At 47.3% G+C, this 21,051-nt stretch overlaps 7 non-coding genes across 7 annotated transcripts; all 7 read left to right on the forward strand.

The window, feature by feature from the left end:
* Positions 1–1,274: 1,274 nt before the first annotated feature.
* On the forward strand, positions 1,275–1,346 carry TRNAD-GUC (transfer RNA aspartic acid (anticodon GUC)). Its single transcript has one exon. It is a non-coding gene; the product is annotated as a tRNA-Asp (tRNA).
* Positions 1,347–2,922: 1,576 nt separating this feature from the next.
* TRNAD-GUC (transfer RNA aspartic acid (anticodon GUC)) lies at positions 2,923–2,994 on the forward strand. The gene has a single exon. It is a non-coding gene; the product is annotated as a tRNA-Asp (tRNA).
* Positions 2,995–4,346: 1,352 nt separating this feature from the next.
* Positions 4,347–4,418, forward strand: TRNAD-GUC (transfer RNA aspartic acid (anticodon GUC)). The gene has a single exon. It is a non-coding gene; the product is annotated as a tRNA-Asp (tRNA).
* Positions 4,419–5,206: 788 nt separating this feature from the next.
* On the forward strand, positions 5,207–5,280 carry TRNAI-AAU (transfer RNA isoleucine (anticodon AAU)). The gene has a single exon. It is a non-coding gene; the product is annotated as a tRNA-Ile (tRNA).
* A 9,608-nt stretch (positions 5,281–14,888) lies between these two features.
* On the forward strand, positions 14,889–14,962 carry TRNAI-AAU (transfer RNA isoleucine (anticodon AAU)). The gene has a single exon. It is a non-coding gene; the product is annotated as a tRNA-Ile (tRNA).
* Positions 14,963–17,007: 2,045 nt separating this feature from the next.
* On the forward strand, positions 17,008–17,078 carry TRNAD-GUC (transfer RNA aspartic acid (anticodon GUC)). The gene has a single exon. It is a non-coding gene; the product is annotated as a tRNA-Asp (tRNA).
* Positions 17,079–18,922: 1,844 nt separating this feature from the next.
* Positions 18,923–18,994, forward strand: TRNAD-GUC (transfer RNA aspartic acid (anticodon GUC)). Its single transcript has one exon. It is a non-coding gene; the product is annotated as a tRNA-Asp (tRNA).
* Positions 18,995–21,051: the final 2,057 nt, after the last annotated feature.

Genomic DNA, 21,051 nt, shown 5'->3' on the forward strand with positions numbered 1-21,051 from the left:
GCCCACGGACAGAGCCTTATTTAATGGATTCCTGACATTAGTTTGCAGCAGAGCATAACGTAGACGTTCAGCGACTGATTTTGTCACCTGGGACCCTTTTTCCCAAAGTCATGAGTTAGAAAACTAAGGAAAAAGGAGGTAAAATCCTAGAGGGAGCGTAAGGAACCTTAAAGGTAGAAAGAAACCAAAGTCTTAAGTCTCCAGAGACTCCATGGAAATAAAGATGGAAATTTAAAAAGAGATCTACAAAAAAAGAAGCCATTAAGTTGTTGCACCGAGAGAACCCACACTTATCCTACCTCAGTTTCCTGAAGGTTTAAGCTGAAAAACTCTGTAGATATCCCCAATCCATGGAGCGAATAGGCCGAAACCACATGCCGAAAGGAGCCCGCTGAGATTGGCCAGGGGAAACAAACGTCCGTACGGGAGATGCCCACGGCCAGAGCCTTATCCAATGGATTCCTGACATTAGTTTGCAGCACAGCATATACCAGAGTCAATAACTTGTAAATTAGACGGTCAGCGACTGATTTCGTCACCTGGGACCCGTTTGCCCAAAGTCATGAGTTAGTTGCAGCTGAAATGCGGACTGCAGCTTTCCCTCAATCACTGGCGCTACAACAAGGCCCCGTGTAGCCCATGCCTAAGGCCTATGGCTTTTAGATTGCAAACTCTTCCAGGTGCCGTGTTATTTCCTATACTTTCTGATTCCTTCTCTTGTGGAATAAAGTTTCGAATACAGTTCCCAGTTCACAGTCAGCCCTAGCACTCGTGATGTCGCCTCTGACAAGGACAGAGAAAGAGACACCCTTCCCTTTCTCCACACTGCTATCAGTACCTATTCTAAGGACTGGGACACATGTGAGATCCCCACTGGTGTCGGCCGGGGCAGCCGACATGCGCAACATGGCCGGTTAGCTCAGCTGGTTAGAGCGTGGTGCTAATAACGCCAAGGTCGCGAATTCGATCCCCGTACGGGCCAGTCCGTCTCCTCTTTTTTGACCGTACCAGTCTCAAACTCCTTTTTCTATCCCCACTGGTGTCGGCCGGGGCAGCCAACATGCGCAACATGGCCGGTTAGCTCAGCTGGTTAGAGCGTGGTGCTAATAACACCAAGGTCGCAGGTTCGATCGCCGTACGGGCCAGTCCGTCTCCTCTTTTTTGACCGTACCAGTCTCAAACTACTTTTTCTCCCTACTGCCTAGATCTGGTGGGTGGAAATTGCTGCTGTCTTCATTTAAGCAGATTACCGTGATGGCAAGCACCATACCCAATCCTCGTTAGTATAGTGGTGAGTATCCCCGCCTGTCACGCGGGAGACCGGGGTTCGATTCCCCGACGGGGAGGCAATTGTTTTCTTTGTGCACCAAAGAAAACTCAGGAAAAAGGAATCCAAAGTCTTAAGTCTCCAGAGTCTCCAGAGTCTCCATGGAAATAAAGATGGATTTTTAAAAAGAGATCTACAAAAAAAGAAGCCATTAAGTCGTTGCACAGAGAGAACCCACACTTATCCTACCTCAGTTTCCTGAAGGTTTAAGCTGAAAAACTCTGTAGATATCCCCAATCCATGCAGCGAATAGGCCGAAACCACATGCTGAAAGGAGCCCGCTGAGATTGGCCAGGGGAAACAAACGTCCGTACGGGAGATGCCCACGGACAGAGCCTTATTTAATGGATTCCTGACATTAGTTTGCAGCAGAGCATAACGTAGATGTTCAGTGACTGATTTTGTCACCTGGGACCCTTTTTCCCAAAGTCATGAGTTAGAAAACTAAGGAAAAAGGAGGTAAAATCCTAGAGGGAGCGTAAGGAACCTTAAAGGTAGAAAGAAACCAAAGTCTTAAGTCTCCAGAGACTCCATGGAAATGAAGATGGAAATTTAAAAAGAGATCTACAAAAAAAGAAGCCATTAGGTTGTTGCACCGAGAGAACCCACACTTATCCTACCTCAGTTTCCTTAAGGTTTAAGCTGAAAAACTCTGTAGATATCCCCAATCCATGGAGCGGATAGGCCGAAACCACATGCCGAAAGGAGCCCGCTGAGATTGGCCAGGGGAAACAAACGTCCGTACGGGAGATGCCCACGGCCAGAGCCTTATCCAATGGATTCCTGACATTAGTTTGCAGCACAGCATATACCAGAGTCAATAACTTGTAAATTAGACGGTCAGCGACTGATTTCGTCACCTGGGACCCGTTTGCCCAAAGTCATGAGTTAGTTGCAGCTGAAATGCGGACTGCAGCTTTCCCTCAATCACTGGCGCTACAACAAGGCCCCGTGTAGCCCATGCCTAAGGCCTATGGCTTTTAGATTGCAAACTCTTCCAGGTGCAGTGTTATTTCCTATACTTTCTGATTCCTTCTCTTGTGGAATAAAGTTTCGAATACAGTTCCCAGTTCACAGTCAGCCCTAGCACTCGTGATGTCGCCTCTGACAAGGACAGAGAAAGAGACACCCTTCCCTTTCTCCACACTGCTATCAGTACCTATTCTAAGGACTGGGACACATGTGAGATCCCCACTGGTGTCGGCCGGGGCAGCCGACATGCGCAACATGGCCGGTTAGCTCAGCTGGTTAGAGCGTGGTGCTAATAACGCCAAGGTCGCGAATTCGATCCCCGTACGGGCCAGTCCGTCTCCTCTTTTTTGACCGTACCAGTCTCAAACTCCTTTTTCTATCCCCACTGGTGTCGGCCGGGGCAGCCAACATGCGCAACATGGCCGGTTAGCTCAGCTGGTTAGAGCGTGGTGCTAATAACACCAAGGTCGCAGGTTCGATCGCCGTACGGGCCAGTCCGTCTCCTCTTTTTTGACCGTACCAGTCTCAAACTACTTTTTCTCCCTACTGCCTAGATCTGGTGGGTGGAAATTGCTGCTGTCTTCATTTAAGCAGGTTACCGTGATGGCAAGCACCATACCCATTCCTCGTTAGTATAGTGGTGAGTATCCCCGCCTGTCACGCGGGAGACCGGGGTTCGATTCCCCGACGGGGAGGCAATTGTTTTCTTTGTGCACCAAAGAAAACTCAGGAAAAAGGAATCCAAAGTCTTAAGTCTCCAGAGTCTCCAGAGTCTCCATGGAAATAAAGATGGATTTTTAAAAAGAGATCTACAAAAAAAGAAGCCATTAAGTCGTTGCACAGAGAGAACCCACACTTATCCTACCTCAGTTTCCTGAAGGTTTAAGCTGAAAAACTCTGTAGATATCCCCAATCCATGCAGCGAATAGGCCGAAACCACATGCTGAAAGGAGCCCGCTGAGATTGGCCAGGGGAAACAAACGTCCGTACGGGAGATGCCCACGGACAGAGCCTTATTTAATGGATTCCTGACATTAGTTTGCAGCAGAGCATAACGTAGATGTTCAGTGACTGATTTTGTCACCTGGGACCCTTTTTCCCAAAGTCATGAGTTAGAAAACTAAGGAAAAAGGAGGTAAAATCCTAGAGGGAGCGTAAGGAACCTTAAAGGTAGAAAGAAACCAAAGTCTTAAGTCTCCAGAGACTCCATGGAAATGAAGATGGAAATTTAAAAAGAGATCTACAAAAAAAGAAGCCATTAGGTTGTTGCACCGAGAGAACCCACACTTATCCTACCTCAGTTTCCTTAAGGTTTAAGCTGAAAAACTCTGTAGATATCCCCAATCCATGGAGCGGATAGGCCGAAACCACATGCCGAAAGGAGCCCGCTGAGATTGGCCAGGGGAAACAAACGCCCGTACGGGAGATGCCCACGGCCAGAGCCTTATCCAATGGATTCCTGACATTAGTTTGCAGCAGAGCATAACGTAGACGTTCAGCGACTGATTTTGTCACCTGGGACCCGTTTTCCCAAAGTCATGAGTTAGAAAACTAAGGAAAAAGGAGGTAAAATCCTAGAGGGAGCGTAAGGAACCTTAAAGGTAGAAAGAAACCAAAGTCTTAAGTCTCCAGAGACTCCATGGAAATAAAGATGGAAATTTAAAAAGAGATCTACAAAAAAAGAAGCCATTAAGTCGTTGCACCGAGAGAACCCACACTTATCCTACCTCAGTTTCCTTAAGGTTTAAGTACCTATAGGTACTGCTATCAGTACCTATTCTAAGGACTGGGACACATGTGAGATCCCCACTGGTGTCGGCCGGGGCAGCCAACATGCGCAACATGGCCGGTTAGCTCAGCTGGTTAGAGCGTGGTGCTAATAACACCAAGGTCGCAGGTTCGATCGCCGTACGGGCCAGTCCGTCTCCTCTTTTTTGACCGTACCAGTCTCAAACTACTTTTTCTCCCTACTGCCTAGATCTGGTTGGTGGAAATTGCTGCTGTCTTCATTTAAGCAGGTTACCGTGATGGCAAGCACCATACCCATTCCTCGTTAGTATAGTGGTGAGTATCCCCGCCTGTCACGCGGGAGACCGGGGTTCGATTCCCCGACGGGGAGGCAATTGTTTTCTTTGTGCACCAAAGAAAACTCAGGAAAAAGGAATCCAAAGTCTTAAGTCTCCAGAGTCTCCAGAGTCTCCAGAGTCTCCATGGAAATAAAGATGGATTTTTAAAAAGAGATCTACAAAAAAAGAAGCCATTAAGTCGTTGCACAGAGAGAACCCACACTTATCCTACCTCAGTTTCCTGAAGGTTTAAGCTGAAAAACTCTGTAGATATCCCCAATCCATGCAGCGAATAGGCCGAAACCACATGCTGAAAGGAGCCCGCTGAGATTGGCCAGGGGAAACAAACGTCCGTACGGGAGATGCCCACGGCCAGAGCCTTATCCAATGGATTCCTGACATTAGTTTGCAGCACAGCATATACCAGAGTCAATAACTTGTAAATTAGACGGTCAGCGACTGATTTCGTCACCTGGGACCCGTTTGCCCAAAGTCATGAGTTAGTTGCAGCTGAAATGCGGACTGCAGCTTTCCCTCAATCACTGGCGCTACAACAAGGCCCCGTGTAGCCCATGCCTAAGGCCTATGGCTTTTAGATTGCAAACTCTTCCAGGTGCAGTGTTATTTCCTATACTTTCTGATTCCTTCTCTTGTGGAATAAAGTTTCGAATACAGTTCCCAGTTCACAGTCAGCCCTAGCACTTGTGATGTCGCCTCTGACAAGGACAGAGAAAGAGACACCCTTCCCTTTCTCCACACTGCTATCAGTACCTATTCTAAGGACTGGGACACATGTGAGATCCCCACTGGTGTCGGCCGGGGCAGCCGACATGCGCAACATGGCCGGTTAGCTCAGCTGGTTAGAGCGTGGTGCTAATAACGCCAAGGTCGCGGGTTCGATCCCCGTACGGGCCAGTCCGTCTCCTCTTTTTTGACCGTACCAGTCTCAAACTCCTTTTTCTCCCTACTGCCTAGATCTGGTGGGTGGAAATTGCTGCTGTCTTCATTTAAGCAGGTTACCGTGATGGCAAGCACTATACCCATTCCTCGTTAGTATAGTGGTGAGTATCCCCGCCTGCCACGCGGGAGACCGGGGTTCGCTTCCCCGACGGGGAGGCAATTGTTTTCTTTGTGCACCAAAGAAAACTCAGGAAAAAGGAATCCAAAGTCTTAAGTCTCCAGAGTCTCCAGAGACTCCATGGAAATAAAGATGGAATTTTAAGAAGAGATCTACAAAAAAAGAAGCCATTAAGTCGTTGCACAGAGAGAACCCACACTTATCCTACCTCAGTTTCCTGAAGGTTTAAGCTGAAAAACTCTGTAGATATCCCCTATCCATGGAGCGAATAGGCCGAAACCACATGCCGAAAGGAGCCCGCTGAGATTGGCCAGGGGAAACAAACGTCCGTACGGGAGATGCCCACGGACAGAGCCTTATTTAATGGATTCCTGACATTAGTTTGCAGCAGAGCATAACGTAGACGTTCAGCGACTGATTTTGTCACCTGGGACCCTTTTTCCCAAAGTCATGAGTTAGAAAACTAAGGAAAAAGGAGGTAAAATCCTAGAGGGAGCGTAAGGAACCTTAAAGGTAGAAAGAAACCAAAGTCTTAAGTCTCCAGAGACTCCATGGAAATAAAGATGGAAATTTAAAAAGAGATCTACAAAAAAAGAAGCCATTAAGTCGTTGCACCGAGAGAACCCACACTTATCCTACCTCAGTTTCCTGAAGGTTTAAGCTGAAAAACTCTGTAGATATCCCCAATCCATGGAGCGAATAGGCCGAAACCACATGCCGAAAGGAGCCCGCTGAGATTGGCCAGGGGAAACAAACGTCCGTACGGGAGATGCCCACGGCCAGAGCCTTATCCAATGGATTCCTGACATTAGTTTGCAGCACAGCATATACCAGAGTCAATAACTTGTAAATTAGACGGTCAGCGACTGATTTCGTCACCTGGGACCCGTTTGCCCAAAGTCATGAGTTAGTTGCAGCTGAAATGCGGACTGCAGCTTTCCCTCAATCACTGGCGCTACAACAAGGCCCCGTGTAGCCCATGCCTAAGGCCTATGGCTTTTAGATTGCAAACTCTTCCAGGTGCCGTGTTATTTCCTATACTTTCTGATTCCTTCTCTTGTGGAATAAAGTTTCGAATACAGTTCCCAGTTCACAGTCAGCCCTAGCACTCGTGATGTCGCCTCTGACAAGGACAGAGAAAGAGACACCCTTCCCTTTCTCCACACTGCTATCAGTACCTATTCTAAGGACTGGGACACATGTGAGATCCCCACTGGTGTCGGCCGGGGCAGCCGACATGCGCAACATGGCCGGTTAGCTCAGCTGGTTAGAGCGTGGTGCTAATAACGCCAAGGTCGCGAATTCGATCCCCGTACGGGCCAGTCCGTCTCCTCTTTTTTGACCGTACCAGTCTCAAACTCCTTTTTCTATCCCCACTGGTGTCGGCCGGGGCAGCCAACATGCGCAACATGGCCGGTTAGCTCAGCTGGTTAGAGCGTGGTGCTAATAACACCAAGGTCGCAGGTTCGATCGCCGTACGGGCCAGTCCGTCTCCTCTTTTTTGACCGTACCAGTCTCAAACTCCTTTTTCTCCCTACTGCCTAGATCTGGTGGGTGGAAATTGCTGCTGTCTTCATTTAAGCAGGTTACCGTGATGGCAAGCACCATACCCATTCCACGTTAGTATAGTGGTGAGTATCCCCGCCTGTCACGTGGGAGACAGGGCTTCGATTCCCCGACGGGGAGGCACCTGTTTTCTTTGTGCACCAAAGAAAACTCAGGAAAAAGGAATCCAAAGTCTTAAGTCTCCAGAGTCTCCAGAGACTCCATGGAAATAAAGATGGAATTTTAAAAAGAGATCTACAAAAAAAGAAGCCATTAAGTCGTTGCACAGAGAGAACCCACACTTTTCCTACCTCAGTTTCCTGAAGGTTTAAGCTGAAAAACTCTGTAGATATCCCCAATCCATGGAGCGAATAGGCCGAAACCACATGTCGAAAGGAGCCCGCTGAGATTGGCCAGGGGAAACAAACGTCCGTACGGGAGATGCCCACGGACAAAGCCTTATTTATTGGATTCCTGACATTAGTTTGCAGCAGAGCATAACATAGACGTTCAGCGACTGATTTTGTCACCTGGGACCCGTTTTCCCAAAGTCATGAGTTAGAAAACTAAGGAAAAAGGAGGTAAAATCCTAGAGGGAGCGTAAGGAACCTTAAAGGTAGAAGGAATCCAAAGTCTTAAGTCTACAGAGACTCCATGGAAATAAAGATGGAAATTTAAAAAGAGATCTACAAAAAAAGAAGCCATTAAGTCGTTGCACCGAGAGAACCCACACTTATCCTACCTCAGTTTCCTTAAGGTTTAAGCTGAAAAACTCTGTAGATATCCCCAATCCATGGAGCGAATAGGCCGAAACCACATGCCGAAAGGAGCCCGCTGAGATTGGCCAGGGGAAACAAACGTCCGTACGGGAGATGCCCACGGCCAGAGCCTTATCCAATGGATTCCTGACATTAGTTTGCAGCACAGCATATACCAGAGTCAATAACTTGTAAAGTAGACGGTCAGCGACTGATTTCGTCACCTGGGACCCGTTTGCCCAAAGTCATGAGTTAGTTGCAGCTGAAATGCGGACTGCAGCTTTCCCTCAATCACTGGCGCTACAACAAGGCCCCGTGTAGCCCATGCCTAAGGCCTATGGCTTTTAGATTGCAAACTCTTCCAGGTGCCGTGTTATTTCCTATACTTTCTGATTCCTTCTCTTGTAGAATAAAGTTTCGAATACAGTTCCCAGTTCACAGTCAGCCCTATTACTCGTGATGTCGCCTCTGACAAGGACAGAGAAATAGACACCCTTCCCTTTCTCCACACTGCTATCAGTACCTATTCTAAGGACTGGGACACATGTGAGATCCCCACTGGTTCGGCCGGGGCAGCCGACATGTGCAACATGGCCGGTTAGCTCAGCTGGTTAGAGCGTGGTGCTAATAACGCCAAGGTCGCGGGTACGGGCCAGTCCGTCTCCTATTTTTTGACTATACCAGTCTCAAACTCCTTTTTCTCCCTACTGCCTAGATCTGGTGGATGGAAATTGCTGCTGTCTTCATTTAAGCAGGTTACCGTGATAGCAAGCACCATACCCATTCCTCGTTAGTATAGTGGTGAGTATTCCCGCCTGTCACGCGGTAGACCGGGGTTCGATTCCCCGACGGGGAGGCACCTGTTTTCTTTGTGCACCAAAGAAAACTCAGGAAAAAGGAATCCAAAGTCTTAAGTCTCCAGAGACTCCATGGAAATAAAGATGGAATTTTAATAAGAGATCTACAAAAAAAAGAAGCCATTAAGTCGTTGCACAGAGAGAACCCACACTTATCCTACCTCAGTTTCCTTAAGGTTTAAGCTGAAAAACTCTGTAGATATCCCCAATCCATGGAGCGAATAGGCCGAAACCACATGCCGAAAGGAGCCCGCTGAGATTGGCCAGGGAAAACAAACGTCCGTACAGGAGATGCCCACGGCCAGAGCCTTATCCAATGGATTCCTGACATTAGTTTGCAGCACAGCATATACCAGAGTCAATAACTTGTAAAGAAGACGGTCAGCGACTGATTTCGTCACCTGGGACCCGTTTGCCCAAAGTCATGAGTTAGTTGCAGCTGAAATGCGGACTGCAGCTTTCCCTCAATCACTGGCGCTACAACAAGGCCCCGTGTAGCCCATGCCTAAGGCCTATGGCTTTTAGATTGCAAACTCTTCCAGGTGCCGTGTTATTTCCTATACTTTCTGATTCCTTCTCTTGTAGAATAAAGTTTCGAATACAGTTCCCAGTTCACAGTCAGCCCTATTACTCGTGATGTCGCCTCTGACAAGGACAGAGAAAGAGACACCCTTCCCTTTCTCCACACTGCTATCAGTACCTATTCTAAGGACTGGGACACATGTGAGATCCCCACTGGTGTCGGCCGGGGCAGCCGACATGCGCAACATGGCCGGTTAGCTCAGATGGTTAGAGCGTGGTGCTAATAACGCCAAGGTAGCGGGTTCAATCCCCGTACGGGCCAGTCCGTCTCCTCTTTTTTGACCGTACCAGTCTCAAACTCCTTTTTCTCTCTACTGCCTAGATCTGGTGGGTGGAAATTGCTGCTGTCTTCATTTAAGCAGGTTACCGTGATGGCAAGCGCGATACCCATTCCTTGTTAGTATAGTGGTGAGTATCCCCGCCTGTCACGCGGGAGACAGGGGGTTCGATTCCCCGACGGGGAGGCACCTGTTTTCTTTGTGCACCAAAGAAAACTCAGGAAAAAGGAATCCAAAGTCTTAAGTCTCCAGAGTCTCCAGAGTCTCCAGAGACTCCATGGAAATAAAGATGGAATTTTAAAAAGAGATCTACAAAAAAAGAAGCCATTAAGTCGTTGCACAGAGAGAACCCACACTTATCCTACCTCAGTTTCCTGAAGGTTTAAGCTGAAAAACTCTGTAGATATCCCCAATCCATGGAGCGAATAGGCCGAAACCACATGCCGAAAGGAGCCCGCTGAGATTGGCCAGGGGAAACAAACGTCCGTACGGGAGATGCCCACGGACAGAGCCTTATTTAATGGATTCCTGACATTAGTTTGCAGCAGAGCATAACGTAGACGTTCAGCGACTGATTTTGTCACCTGGGACCTGTTTTCCCAAAGTCATGAGTTAGAAAACTAAGGAAAAAGGAGGTAAAATCCTAGAGGGAGCGTAAGGAACCTTAAAGGTAGAAGGAATCCAAAGTCTTAAGTCTCCAGAGACTCCATGGAAATAAAGATGGAAATTTAAAAAGAGATCTACAAAAAAAGAAGCCATTAAGTCGTTGCACCGAGAGAACCCACACTTATCCTACCTCAGTTTCCTTAAGGTTTAAGCTGAAAAACTCTGTAGATATCCCCAATCCATGGAGCGAATAGGCCGAAACCACATGCCGAAAGGAGCCCGCTGAGATTGGCCAGGGGAAACAAACGTCCGTACGGGAGATGCCCACGGCCAGAGCCTTATCCAATGGATTCCTGACATTAGTTTTCAGCACAGCATATACCAGAGTCAATAACTTGTAAAGTAGACGGTCAGCGACTGATTTCGTCACCTGGGACCCGTTTGCCCAAAGTCATGAGTTAGTTGCAGCTGAAATGCGGACTGCAGCTTTCCCTCAATCACTGGCGCTACAACAAGCCCCCGTGTAGCCCATGCCTAAGGCCTATGGCTTTTAGTTTGCAAATTCTTCCAGGTGCCGTGTTATTTCCTATACTTTCTGATTCCTTCTCTTGTGGAATAAAGTTTCGAATACAGTTCCCAGTTCACAGTCAGCCCTAGCACTTGTGATGTCGCCTCTGACAAGGACGGAGAAAGAGACACCCTTCCCTTTCTCCACACTGCTATCAGTACCTATTCTAAGGACTGGGACACATGTGAGATCCCCACTGGTTCGGCCGGGGCAGCCGACATGCGCAACATGGCCGGTTAGCTCAGCTGGTTAGAGCGTGGTGCTAATAACTCCAAGGTCACGGGTTCAATCCCTGTACGGGCCAGTCCGTCTCCTCTTTTTTGACCGTACCAGTCTCAAACTCCTTTTTCTCCCTACTGCCTAGATCTGGTGGGTGGAAATTGCTGCTGTCTTCACTTAAGCAGGTTACCGTGATGGCAAGCACCATACCCATTCCTCGTTAGTATAGTGGTGAGATCCCGCCTGTCACGCGGGAGACCGGGGTTCGATTCCCCGACGGGGAGGCACCTGTTTTCTTTTCTTTGTGCACCAAAGAAAACTCAGTAAAAAGGAATCCAAAGTCTTAAGTCTCCAGAGACTCCATGGAAATAAAGATGGAATTTTAAAAAGAGATCTACAAAAAAAGAAGCCATTAAGTCGTTGCACAGAGAGAACCCACACTTATCCTACCTCAGTTTCCTTAAGGTTTAAGCTGAAAAACTCTGTAGATATCCCCAATCCATGGAGCAAATAGGCCGAAACCACATGCCGAAAGGAGCCCGCTGAGATTGGCCAGGGGAAACAAACGTCCGTACGGGAGATGCCCACGGACAGAGCCTTATTTAATGGATTCCTGACATTAGTTTGCAGCAGAGCATAACGTAGACTTTCAGCAACTGATTTTGTCACCTGGGACCCGTTTTCCCAAAGTCATGAGTTAGAAAACTAAGGAAAAAGGAGGTAAAATCCAAGAGGGAGCGTAAGGAACCTTAAAGGTAGAAGGAATCCAAAGTCTTAAGTCTCCGGAGACTCCATGGAAATAAAGATGGAAATTTAAAAAGAGATCTACAAAAAAAGAAGCCATTAAGTCGTTGCACCGAGAGAACCCACACTTATCCTACCTCAGTTTCCTTAAGGTTTAAGCTGAAAAACTCTGTAGATATCACCAATCCATGGAGCGAATAGGCCGAAACCACATGCCGAAAGGAGCCCGCTGAGATTGGCCAGGGGAAACAAACGTCCGTACGGGAGATGCCCACGGCCAGAGCCTTATCCAATGGATTCCTGACATTAGTTTGCAGCACAGCATATACCAGAGTCAATAACTTGTAAAGTAGACGGTCAGCGACTGATTTCGTCACCTGGGACCCGTTTGCCCAAAGTCATGAGTTAGTTGCAGCTGAAATGCGGACTGCAGCTTTCCCTCAATCACTTGCGCTACAACAAGGCCCCGTGTAGCCCATGCCTAAGGCCTATGGCTTTTAGATTGCAAACTCTTCCAGGTGCCGTGTTATTTCCTATACTTTCTGATTCCTTCTCTTGTGGAATAAAGTTTCGAATACAGTTCCCAGTTCACAGTCAGCCCTAGCACTCGTGATGTCGCCTCTGACAAGGACAGAGAAAGAGACACCCTTCCCTTTCTCCACACTGCTATCAGTACCTATTCTAAGGACTGGGACACATGTGAGATCCCCACTGGTGTCGGCCGGGGCAGCCGACATGCGCAACATGGCCGGTTAGCTCAGCTGGTTAGAGCGTGATGCTAATAACGCCAAGGTCACGGGTTCGATCCCCGTACGGGCCAGTCCGTCTCCTCTTTTTTGACCGTACCAGTCTCAAACTCCTTTTTCTCCCTACTGCCTAGATCTGGTAGGTGGAAATTGCTGCTGTCTTCATTTAAGCAGGTTACCGTGATGGCAAGCACCAAACCCATTCCTCGTTAGTATAGTGGTGAGTATCCCCGCCTGTCACGCGGGAGAAAGGGGGTTCGATTCCCCGACGGGGAGGCAATTGTTTTCTTTGTGCACCAAAGAAAACTCAGGAAAAAGGAATCCAAAGTCTTAAGTCTCCAGAGTCTCCAGAGACTCCATGGAAATAAAGATGGAATTTTAAAAAGAGATCTACAAAAAAAGAAGCCATTAAGTCGTTGCACAGAGAGAACCCACACTTATCCTACCTCAGTTTCCTGAAGGTTTAAGCTGAAAAACTCTGTAGATATCCCCAATCCATGGAGCGAATAGGCCGAAACCACATGCCGAAAGGAGCCCGCTGAGATTGGCCAGGGGAAACAAACGTCCGTACGGGAGATGCCCACGGACAGAGCCTTATTTAATGGATTCCTGACATTAGTTTGCAGCAGAGCATAACGTAGATGTTCAGCGACTGATTTTGTCACCTGGGACCCGTTTTCCCAAAGTCATGAGTTAGAAAACTAAGGAAAAAGGAGGTAAAATCCTAGAGGGAGCGTAAGGAACCTTAAAGGTAGAAGGAATCCAAAGTCTTAAGTCTCCAGAGACTCCATGGAAATAAAGATGGAAATTTAAAAAGAGATCTACAAAAAAAGAAGCCATTAAGTCGTTGCACCGAGAGAACCCACACTTATCCTACCTCAGTTTCCTTAAGGTTTAAGCTGAAAAACTCTGTAGATATCCCCAATCCATTTAGCGAATAAGCCGAAACCACATGCCGAAAGGAGCCCACTGACATTGGCCAGGGGAAACAAACGTCCGTACGGGAGATGCCCACGGCCAGAGCCTTATCCAATGGATTCCTGACATTAGTTTGCAGCACAGCATATACCAGAGTCAATAACTTGTAAAGTAGACGGTCAGCGACTGATTTCGTCACCTGGGACCCGTTTGCCCAAAGTCATGAGTTAGTTGCAGCTGAAATGCGGACTGCAGCTTTCCCTCAATCACTGGCGCTACAACAAGGCCCCGTGTAGCCCATGCCTAAGGCCTATGGCTTTTAGATTGCAAACTCTTCCAGGTGCCGTGTTATTTCCTATACTTTCTGATTCCTTCTCTTGTGGAATAAAGTTTCGAATACAGTTCCCAGTTCACAGTCAGCCCTAGCACTCGTGATGTCGCCTCTGACAAGGACAGAGAAAGAGACACCCTTCCCTTTCTCCACACTGCTATCAGTACCTATTCTAAGGACTGGGACACATGTGAGATCCCCACTGGTGTCGGCTGGGGCAGCCGACATGCGCAACATGGCCAGTTAGCTCAGCTGGTTAGAGCGTGGTGCTAATAACGCCAAGGTCGCGGGTTCGATCCCCGTACGTGCCAGTCCGTCTCCTCTTTTTTGACTGTACCAGTCTCAAACTCCTATTTCTCCCTACTGCCTAGATCTGGTGGGTGGAAATTGCTGCTGTCTTCATTTAAGCAGGTTACCGTGATGGCAAGCACCATACCCATTCCTCGTTAGTATAGTGGTGAGTACCCCCGCCTGTCACGCGGGAGACCGGAGTTCGATTCCCCGACGGGAGGCACCTGTTTTCTTTGTGCACCAAAGAAAACTCAGGAAAAAGGAATCCAAAGTCTTAAGTCTCCAGAGTCTCCAGAGACTCCATGGAAATAAAGATGGAATATTAAAAAGAGATCTACAAAAAAAGAAGCCATTAAGTCGTTGCACAGAGAGAACCCACACTTATCCTACCTCAGTTTCCTGAAGGTTTAAGCTGAAAAACTCTGTAGATATCCCCAATCCATGGAGCGAATAAGCCGAAACCACATGCCGAAAGGAGCCCACTGACATTGGCCAGGGGAAACAAACGTCCGTACGGGAGATGCACACGGACAGAGCCTTATTTAATGGATTCCTGACATTAGTTTGCAGCACAGCATATACCAGAGTCAATAACTTGTAAAGTAGACGGTCAGCGACTGATTTCGTCACCTGGGACCCGTTTGCCCAAAGTCATGAGTTAGTTGCAGCTGAAATGCGGACTGCAGCTTTCCCTCAATCACTGGCGCTACAACAAGGCCCCGTGTAGTAGCCCATGCCTAAAGCCTATGGCTTTTAGATTGCAAACTCTTCCAGGTGCCGTGTTATTTCCTATACTTTCTGATTCCTTCTCTTGTGGAATAAAGTTTCGAATACAGTTCCCAGTTCACAGTCAGCCCTAGCACTCGTGATGTCGCCTCTGACAAGGACAGAGAAAGAGACACCCTTCCCTTTCTCCACACTGCTATCAGTACCTATTCTAAGGACTGGGACACATGTGAGATCCCCACTGGTGTCGGCCGGGGCAGCCGACATGCGCAACATGGCCGGTTAGCTCAGCTGGTTAGAGCGTGGTGCTAATAACGCCAAGGTCGCGGGTTCGATCCCCGTACGGGCCAGTCCGTCTCCTCTTTTTTGACCGTACCAGTCCCAAACTCCTTTTTCTCCCTACTGCCTAGATCTGGTGGGTGGAAATTGCTGCTGTCTTCATTTAAGCAGGTTACCGTGATGGCAAGCACCATACCCATTCCTCGTTAGTATTGTGGTGAGTATCTCCGCCTGTCACGCGGGAGACCGGGGCTCGATTCCCCGACAGGGAGGCAATTGTTTTCTTTGTGCACCAAAGAAAACTCAGGAAAAAGGAATCCAAAGTCTTAAGTCTCCAGAGTCTCCAGAGACTCCATGGAAATAAAGATGGAATTTTAAAAAGAGATCTACAAAAAAAGAAGCCATTAAGTCGTTGCACAGAGAGAACCCACACTTATCCTACCTCAGTTTCCTTAAGGTTTAAGCTGAAAAACTCTGTAGATATCCCCAATCCATGGAGCGAATAGGCCGAAACCACATGCCGAAAGGAGCCCGCTGAAATTGGCCAAGGGAAACAAACGTCCGTACGGGAGATGCCCACGGACAGAGCCTTATTTAATGGATTCCTGACATTAGTTTGCAGCAGAGCATAACGTAGACGTTCAGCGACTGATTTTGTCACCTGGGACCCGTTTTCCCAAAGTCATGAGTTAGAAAACTAAGGAAAAAGGAGGTAAAATCCTAGAGGGAGCGTAAGGAACCTTAAAGGTAGAAAGAAACCAAAGTCTTAAGTCTCCAGAGACTCCATGGAAATAAAGATGGAATTTTAAAAAGAGATCTACAAAAAAAGAAGCCATTAAGTCGTTGCACAGAGAGAACCCACACTTATCCTACCTCAGTTTCCTGAAGGTTTAAGCTGAAAAACTCTGTAGATATCCCCAATCCATGGAGCGAATAGGCCGAAACCACATGCCGAAAGGAGCCCGCTGAAATTGGCCAGGGGAAACAAACGTCCGTACGGGAGATGCCCACGGACAGAGCCTTATTTAATGGATTCCTGACATTAGTTTGCAGCAGAGCATAACGTAGACGTTCAGCGACTGATTTTGTCACCTGGGACCCGTTTTCCCAAAGTCATGAGTTAGAAAACTAAGGAAAAAGGAGGTAAAATCCTAGAGGGAGCGTAAGGAACCTTAAAGGTAGAAGGAATCCAAAGTCTTAAGTCTCCAGAGACTCCATGGAAATAAAGATGGAAATTTAAAAAGAGATCTACAAAAAAAGAAGCCATTAAGTCGTTGCACCGAGAGAACCCACACTTATCCTACCTCAGTTTCCTTAAGGTTTAAGCTGAAAAACTCTGTAGATATCCCCAATCCATGGAGCGAATAGGCCGTAACCACATGCCGAAAGGAGCCCGCTGAGATTGGCCAGGGGAAACAAACGTCCGTACGGGAGATGCCCACGGCCAGAGCCTTATCCAATGGATTCCTGACATTAGTTTGCAGCACAGCATATACCAGAGTCAATAACTTGTAAAGTAGACGGTCAGCGACTGATTTCGTCACCTGGGACCCGTTTGCCCAAAGTCATGAGTTAGTTGCAGCTGAAATGCGGACTGCAGCTTTCCCTCAATCACTGGCGCTACAACAAGGCCCCGTGTAGCCCATGCCTAAGGCCTATGGCTTTTAGATTGCAAACTCTTCCAGGTGCCGTGTTATTTCCTATACTTTCTGATTCCTTCTCTTGTGGAAAAAAGTTTCGAATACAGTTCCCAGTTCACAGTCAGCCCTAGCACTTGTGATGTCGCCTCTGACAAGGACAGAGAAAGAGACACCCTTCCCTTTCTCCACACTGCTATCAGTACCTATTCTAAGGACTGGGACACATGTGAGATCCCCACTGGTGTCGGCCGGGGCAGCCGACATGCGCAACATGGCCGGTTAGCTCAGCTGGTTAGAGCGTGGTGCTAATAATGTCAAGGTCGTGGGTTCGATCCCCGTACGGGCCAGTCCGTCTCCTCTTTTTTGACCGTACCAGTCTCAAACTCCTTTTTCTCCCTACTGCCTAGATCTGGTGGGTGGAAATTGCTGCTGTCTTCATTTAAGCAGGTTACCGTGATAGCAAGCACCATACCCATTCCTCGTTAGTATAGTGGTGAGTATCCCCGCCTGTCACGCGGGAGCCGGGGTTCGATTCCCCGACGGGGAGGCACCTGTTTTCTTTGTGCACCAAAGAAAACTCAGGAAAAAGGAATCCAAAGTCTTAAGTCTCCAGAGTCTCCAGAGACTCCATGGAAATAAAGATGGAATTTTAAAAAGAGATCTACAAAAAAAGAAGCCATTAAGTCGTTGCACAGAGAGAACCCACACTTATCCTACCTCAGTTTCCTGAAGGTTTAAGCTGAAAAACTCTGTAGATATCCCCAATCCATGGAGCGAATAGGCCGAAACCACATGCCGAAAGGAGCCCACTGAGATTGGCCAGGGGAAACAAACGTCCGTACGGGAGATGCCCACGGACAGAGCCTTATTTAATGGATTCCTGACATTAGTTTGCAGCAGAGCATAACGTAGACGTTCAGCGACTGATTTTGTCACCTGGGACCCGTTTTCCCAAAGTCATGAGTTAGAAAACTAAGGAAAAAGAAGGTAAAATCCTAGAGGGAGCGTAAGGAACCTTAAAGGTAGAAGGAATCCAAAGTCTTAAGTCTCCAGAGACTCCATGGAAATAAAGATGGAATTTTAAAAAGAGATCTACAAAAAAAGAAGCCATTAAGTCGTTGCACCGAGAGAACCCACACTTATCCTACCTCAGTTTCCTTAAGGTTTAAGCTGAAAAACTCTGTAGATATCCCCAATCCATGGAGCGAATAGGCCAAAACCACATGCCGAAAGGAGCCCGCTGAGATTGGCCAGGGGAAACAAACGTCCGTACGGGAAATGCCCACGGACAGAGCCTTATTTAATGGATTCCTGACATTAGTTTGCAGCAGAGCATAACGTAGACGTTCAGCGACTGATTTTGTCACCTGGGTCCCGTTTTCCCAAAGTCATGAGTTAGAAAACTAAGGAAAAAGGAGGTAAAATCCTAGAGGGAGCGTAAGGAACCTTAAAGATAGAAAGAAACCAAAGTCTTAAGTCTCCAGAGACTCCATTGAAAAAAAGATGGAAATTTAAAAAGAGATCTACAAAAAAAGAAGCCATTAAGTCGTTGCACCGAGAGAACCCACACTTATCCTACCTCAGTTTCCTTAAGGTTTAAGCTGAAAAACTCTGTAGATATCCCCAATCCATGGAGCGAATAGGCCGAAACCACATGCCGAAAGGAGCCCGCTGAGATTGGCCAGGGGAAACAAACGTCCGTACGGGAGATGCCCACGGCCAGAGCCTTATCCAATGGATTCCTGACATTAGTTTGCAGCACAGCATATACCAGAGTCAATAACTTGTAAAGTAGACGGTCAGCGACTGATTTCGTCACCTGGGACCCGTTTACCCAAAGTCATGAGTTAGTTGCAGCTGAAATGCGGACTGCAGCTTTCCCTCAATCACTGGCGCTACAACAAGGCCCCGTGTAGCCCATGCCTAAGGCCTATGGCTTTTAGATTGCAAACTCTTCCAGGTGCCATGTTATTTCCTATACTTTCTGATTCCTTCTCTTGTGGAATAAAGTTTCGAATACAGTTCCCAGTTCACAGTCAGCCCTAGCACTCGTGATGTCGCCTCTGACAAGGACAGAGAAAGAGACACCCTTCCCTTTCTCCACACTGCTATCAGTACCTAATCTAAGGACTGGGACACATGTGAGATCCCCACTGGTGTCGGCCGGGGCAGCTGACATGCACAACATGGCCGGTTAGCTCAGCTGGTTAGAGCGTGGTGCTAATAACGCCAAGGTCGCGGGTTCGATCCCCGTACGTGCCAGTCCGTCTCCTCTTTTTTGACTGTACCAGTCTCAAACTCCTATTTCTCCCTACTGCCTAGATCTGGTGGGTGGAAATTGCTGCTGTCTTCATTTAAGCAGGTTACCGTGATGGCAAGCACTATACCTGTTCCTCGTTAGTATAGTGGTGAGTATCCCCGCCTGTCACGCGGGAGACCGGGGTTCGATTCCCTGACGGGGAGGCAATTGTTTTCTTTGTGCACCAAAGAAAACTCAGGAAAAAGGAATCCAAAGTCTTAAGTCTCCAGAGTCTCCAGAGACTCCATGGAGATAAAGATGGAATTTTAAAAAGAAATCTACAAAAAAAGAAGCCATTAAGTCGTTGCACAGAGAGAACCCACACGTATCCTACCTCAGTTTCCTGAAGGTTTAAGCTGAAAAACTCTGTAGATATCCCCAATCCATGGAGCGAATAGGCCGAAACCACATGCCGAAAGGAGCCCGCTGAGATTGGCCAGGGGAAACAAACGTTCGTACGGGAGATGCCCACGGACAGAGCCTTATTTAATGGATTCCTGACATTAGTTTGCAGCAGAGCATAACGTAGACGTTCAGCGACTGATTTTGTCACCTGGGACCCGTTTTCCCAAAGTCATGAGTTAGAAAACTAAGGAAAAAGGAGGTAAAATCCTAGAGGGAGCGTAAGGAACCTTAACCCCTTAAGGACCGGAGGTTTTTCCGTTTTTGCATTTTCGTTTTTTGCTCCTTGCCTTTAAAAAATCATAACTCTTTCAAATTTACACCTAAAAATCCATATGATGGCTTATTTTTTGCGCCACCAATTCTAATTTGTAATGACGTCAGTCATTTTGCCCAAAAATCTATGGTGAAGCGGGAAAAAAATCATTGTGCGACAAAATTGAAAAAAAAAACGCTGTTTTGTAATTTTTGGGGGCTTCCGTTTCTACGTAGTACATTTTTCGGTAAAAATGACACCTGATATGTATTCTGTAGGTCCATACGATTAAAATGATACCCTACTTATATAGGTTTGATTTTGTCGGACTTTTGGAAAAAATCATAACTACATGCAGGAAAATTAATACGTTTAAAATTGTCATCTTCTGACCCCTATAACTTTTTTATTTTTCCGTGTATGGGGCGGTATGAGGGCTCATTTTTTGCGCCGTGATCTGAAGTTTTTAACGGTACCATTTTTGCATTGATAGGACTTATTGATCACTTTTTATTCATTTTAAATGATATAAAAAGTGACCAAAAATGCACTATTTTGGACTTTGGAATTTTTTTGCGCGCACGCCATTGACCGAGCGGTTTAATTAATGATATATTTTTATAATTCGGACATTTCCGCACGCGGTGATACCACATATGTTTATTTTTATTTTTATTTACACTGTGTTTTTCTTTTTTATTGGAAAAGGGGGTTGATTCAAACTTTTAATAGGGGAGGAGTTAAATGATCTTTATTCACTTTTTTTTTCACTTTTTTTTTGCAGTGTTATAGGTCCCATAGGGACCTATAACACTGCACACACTGATCTTCTATGTTGATCACTGGTTTCTCATAAGAAACCAGTGATCAACGATTCTGCCGCATGACTGCTCATGCCTGGATCTCAGGCACTGAGCAGTCATTCGGCGATCGGACAGCGAGGAGGCAGGTAGGGGCCCTCCCGCTGTCCTGTCAGCTGTTCGGGATGCCGCGATTAGCCGCGGCTATCCCGAACAGCCCGACTGAGCTAGCCGGGAACTTTCACTTTCACTTTTAGCCGCGCGGCTCAGCTTTGAGCGCGCGGCTAAAGGGTTAATAGCGCGCGGCACCGCGAACGGCGCTGCGCGCTATTAGAGGCGGGTCCCGGCTTCACTATGACGACGGGCCCGCCATGATATGACGCGGGGTTACTGTGTAACCCCGCGTTATATCAGAAGAGCAGGACCAATGACGTACCGGTACGTCATTGGTCCTTAAGGGGTTAAAGGTAGAAGGAATCCAAAGTCTCAAGTCTCCAGAGACTCCATGGAAATAAAGATGGAATTTTTTAAAAAGAGATCTACAAAAAAAGAAGCCATTAAGTCGTTGCACCGAGAGAACCCACTCTTATCCTACCTCAGTTTTCTTAAGGTTTAAGCTGAAAAACTCTGTAGATATCCCCAATCCATGGAGCGAATAGGCCGAAACCACATGCCGAAAGGAGCCCGCTGAGATTGGCCAGGGGAAACAAACGTCCGTACGGGAGATGCCCACGGACAGAGCCTTATTTAATGGATTCCTGAC

The sequence above is a fragment of the Hyla sarda genome, chromosome 4 (genome assembly GCF_029499605.1).
Source record: "Hyla sarda isolate aHylSar1 chromosome 4, aHylSar1.hap1, whole genome shotgun sequence".
Taxonomy (NCBI): Eukaryota; Metazoa; Chordata; class Amphibia; order Anura; family Hylidae; genus Hyla; species Hyla sarda.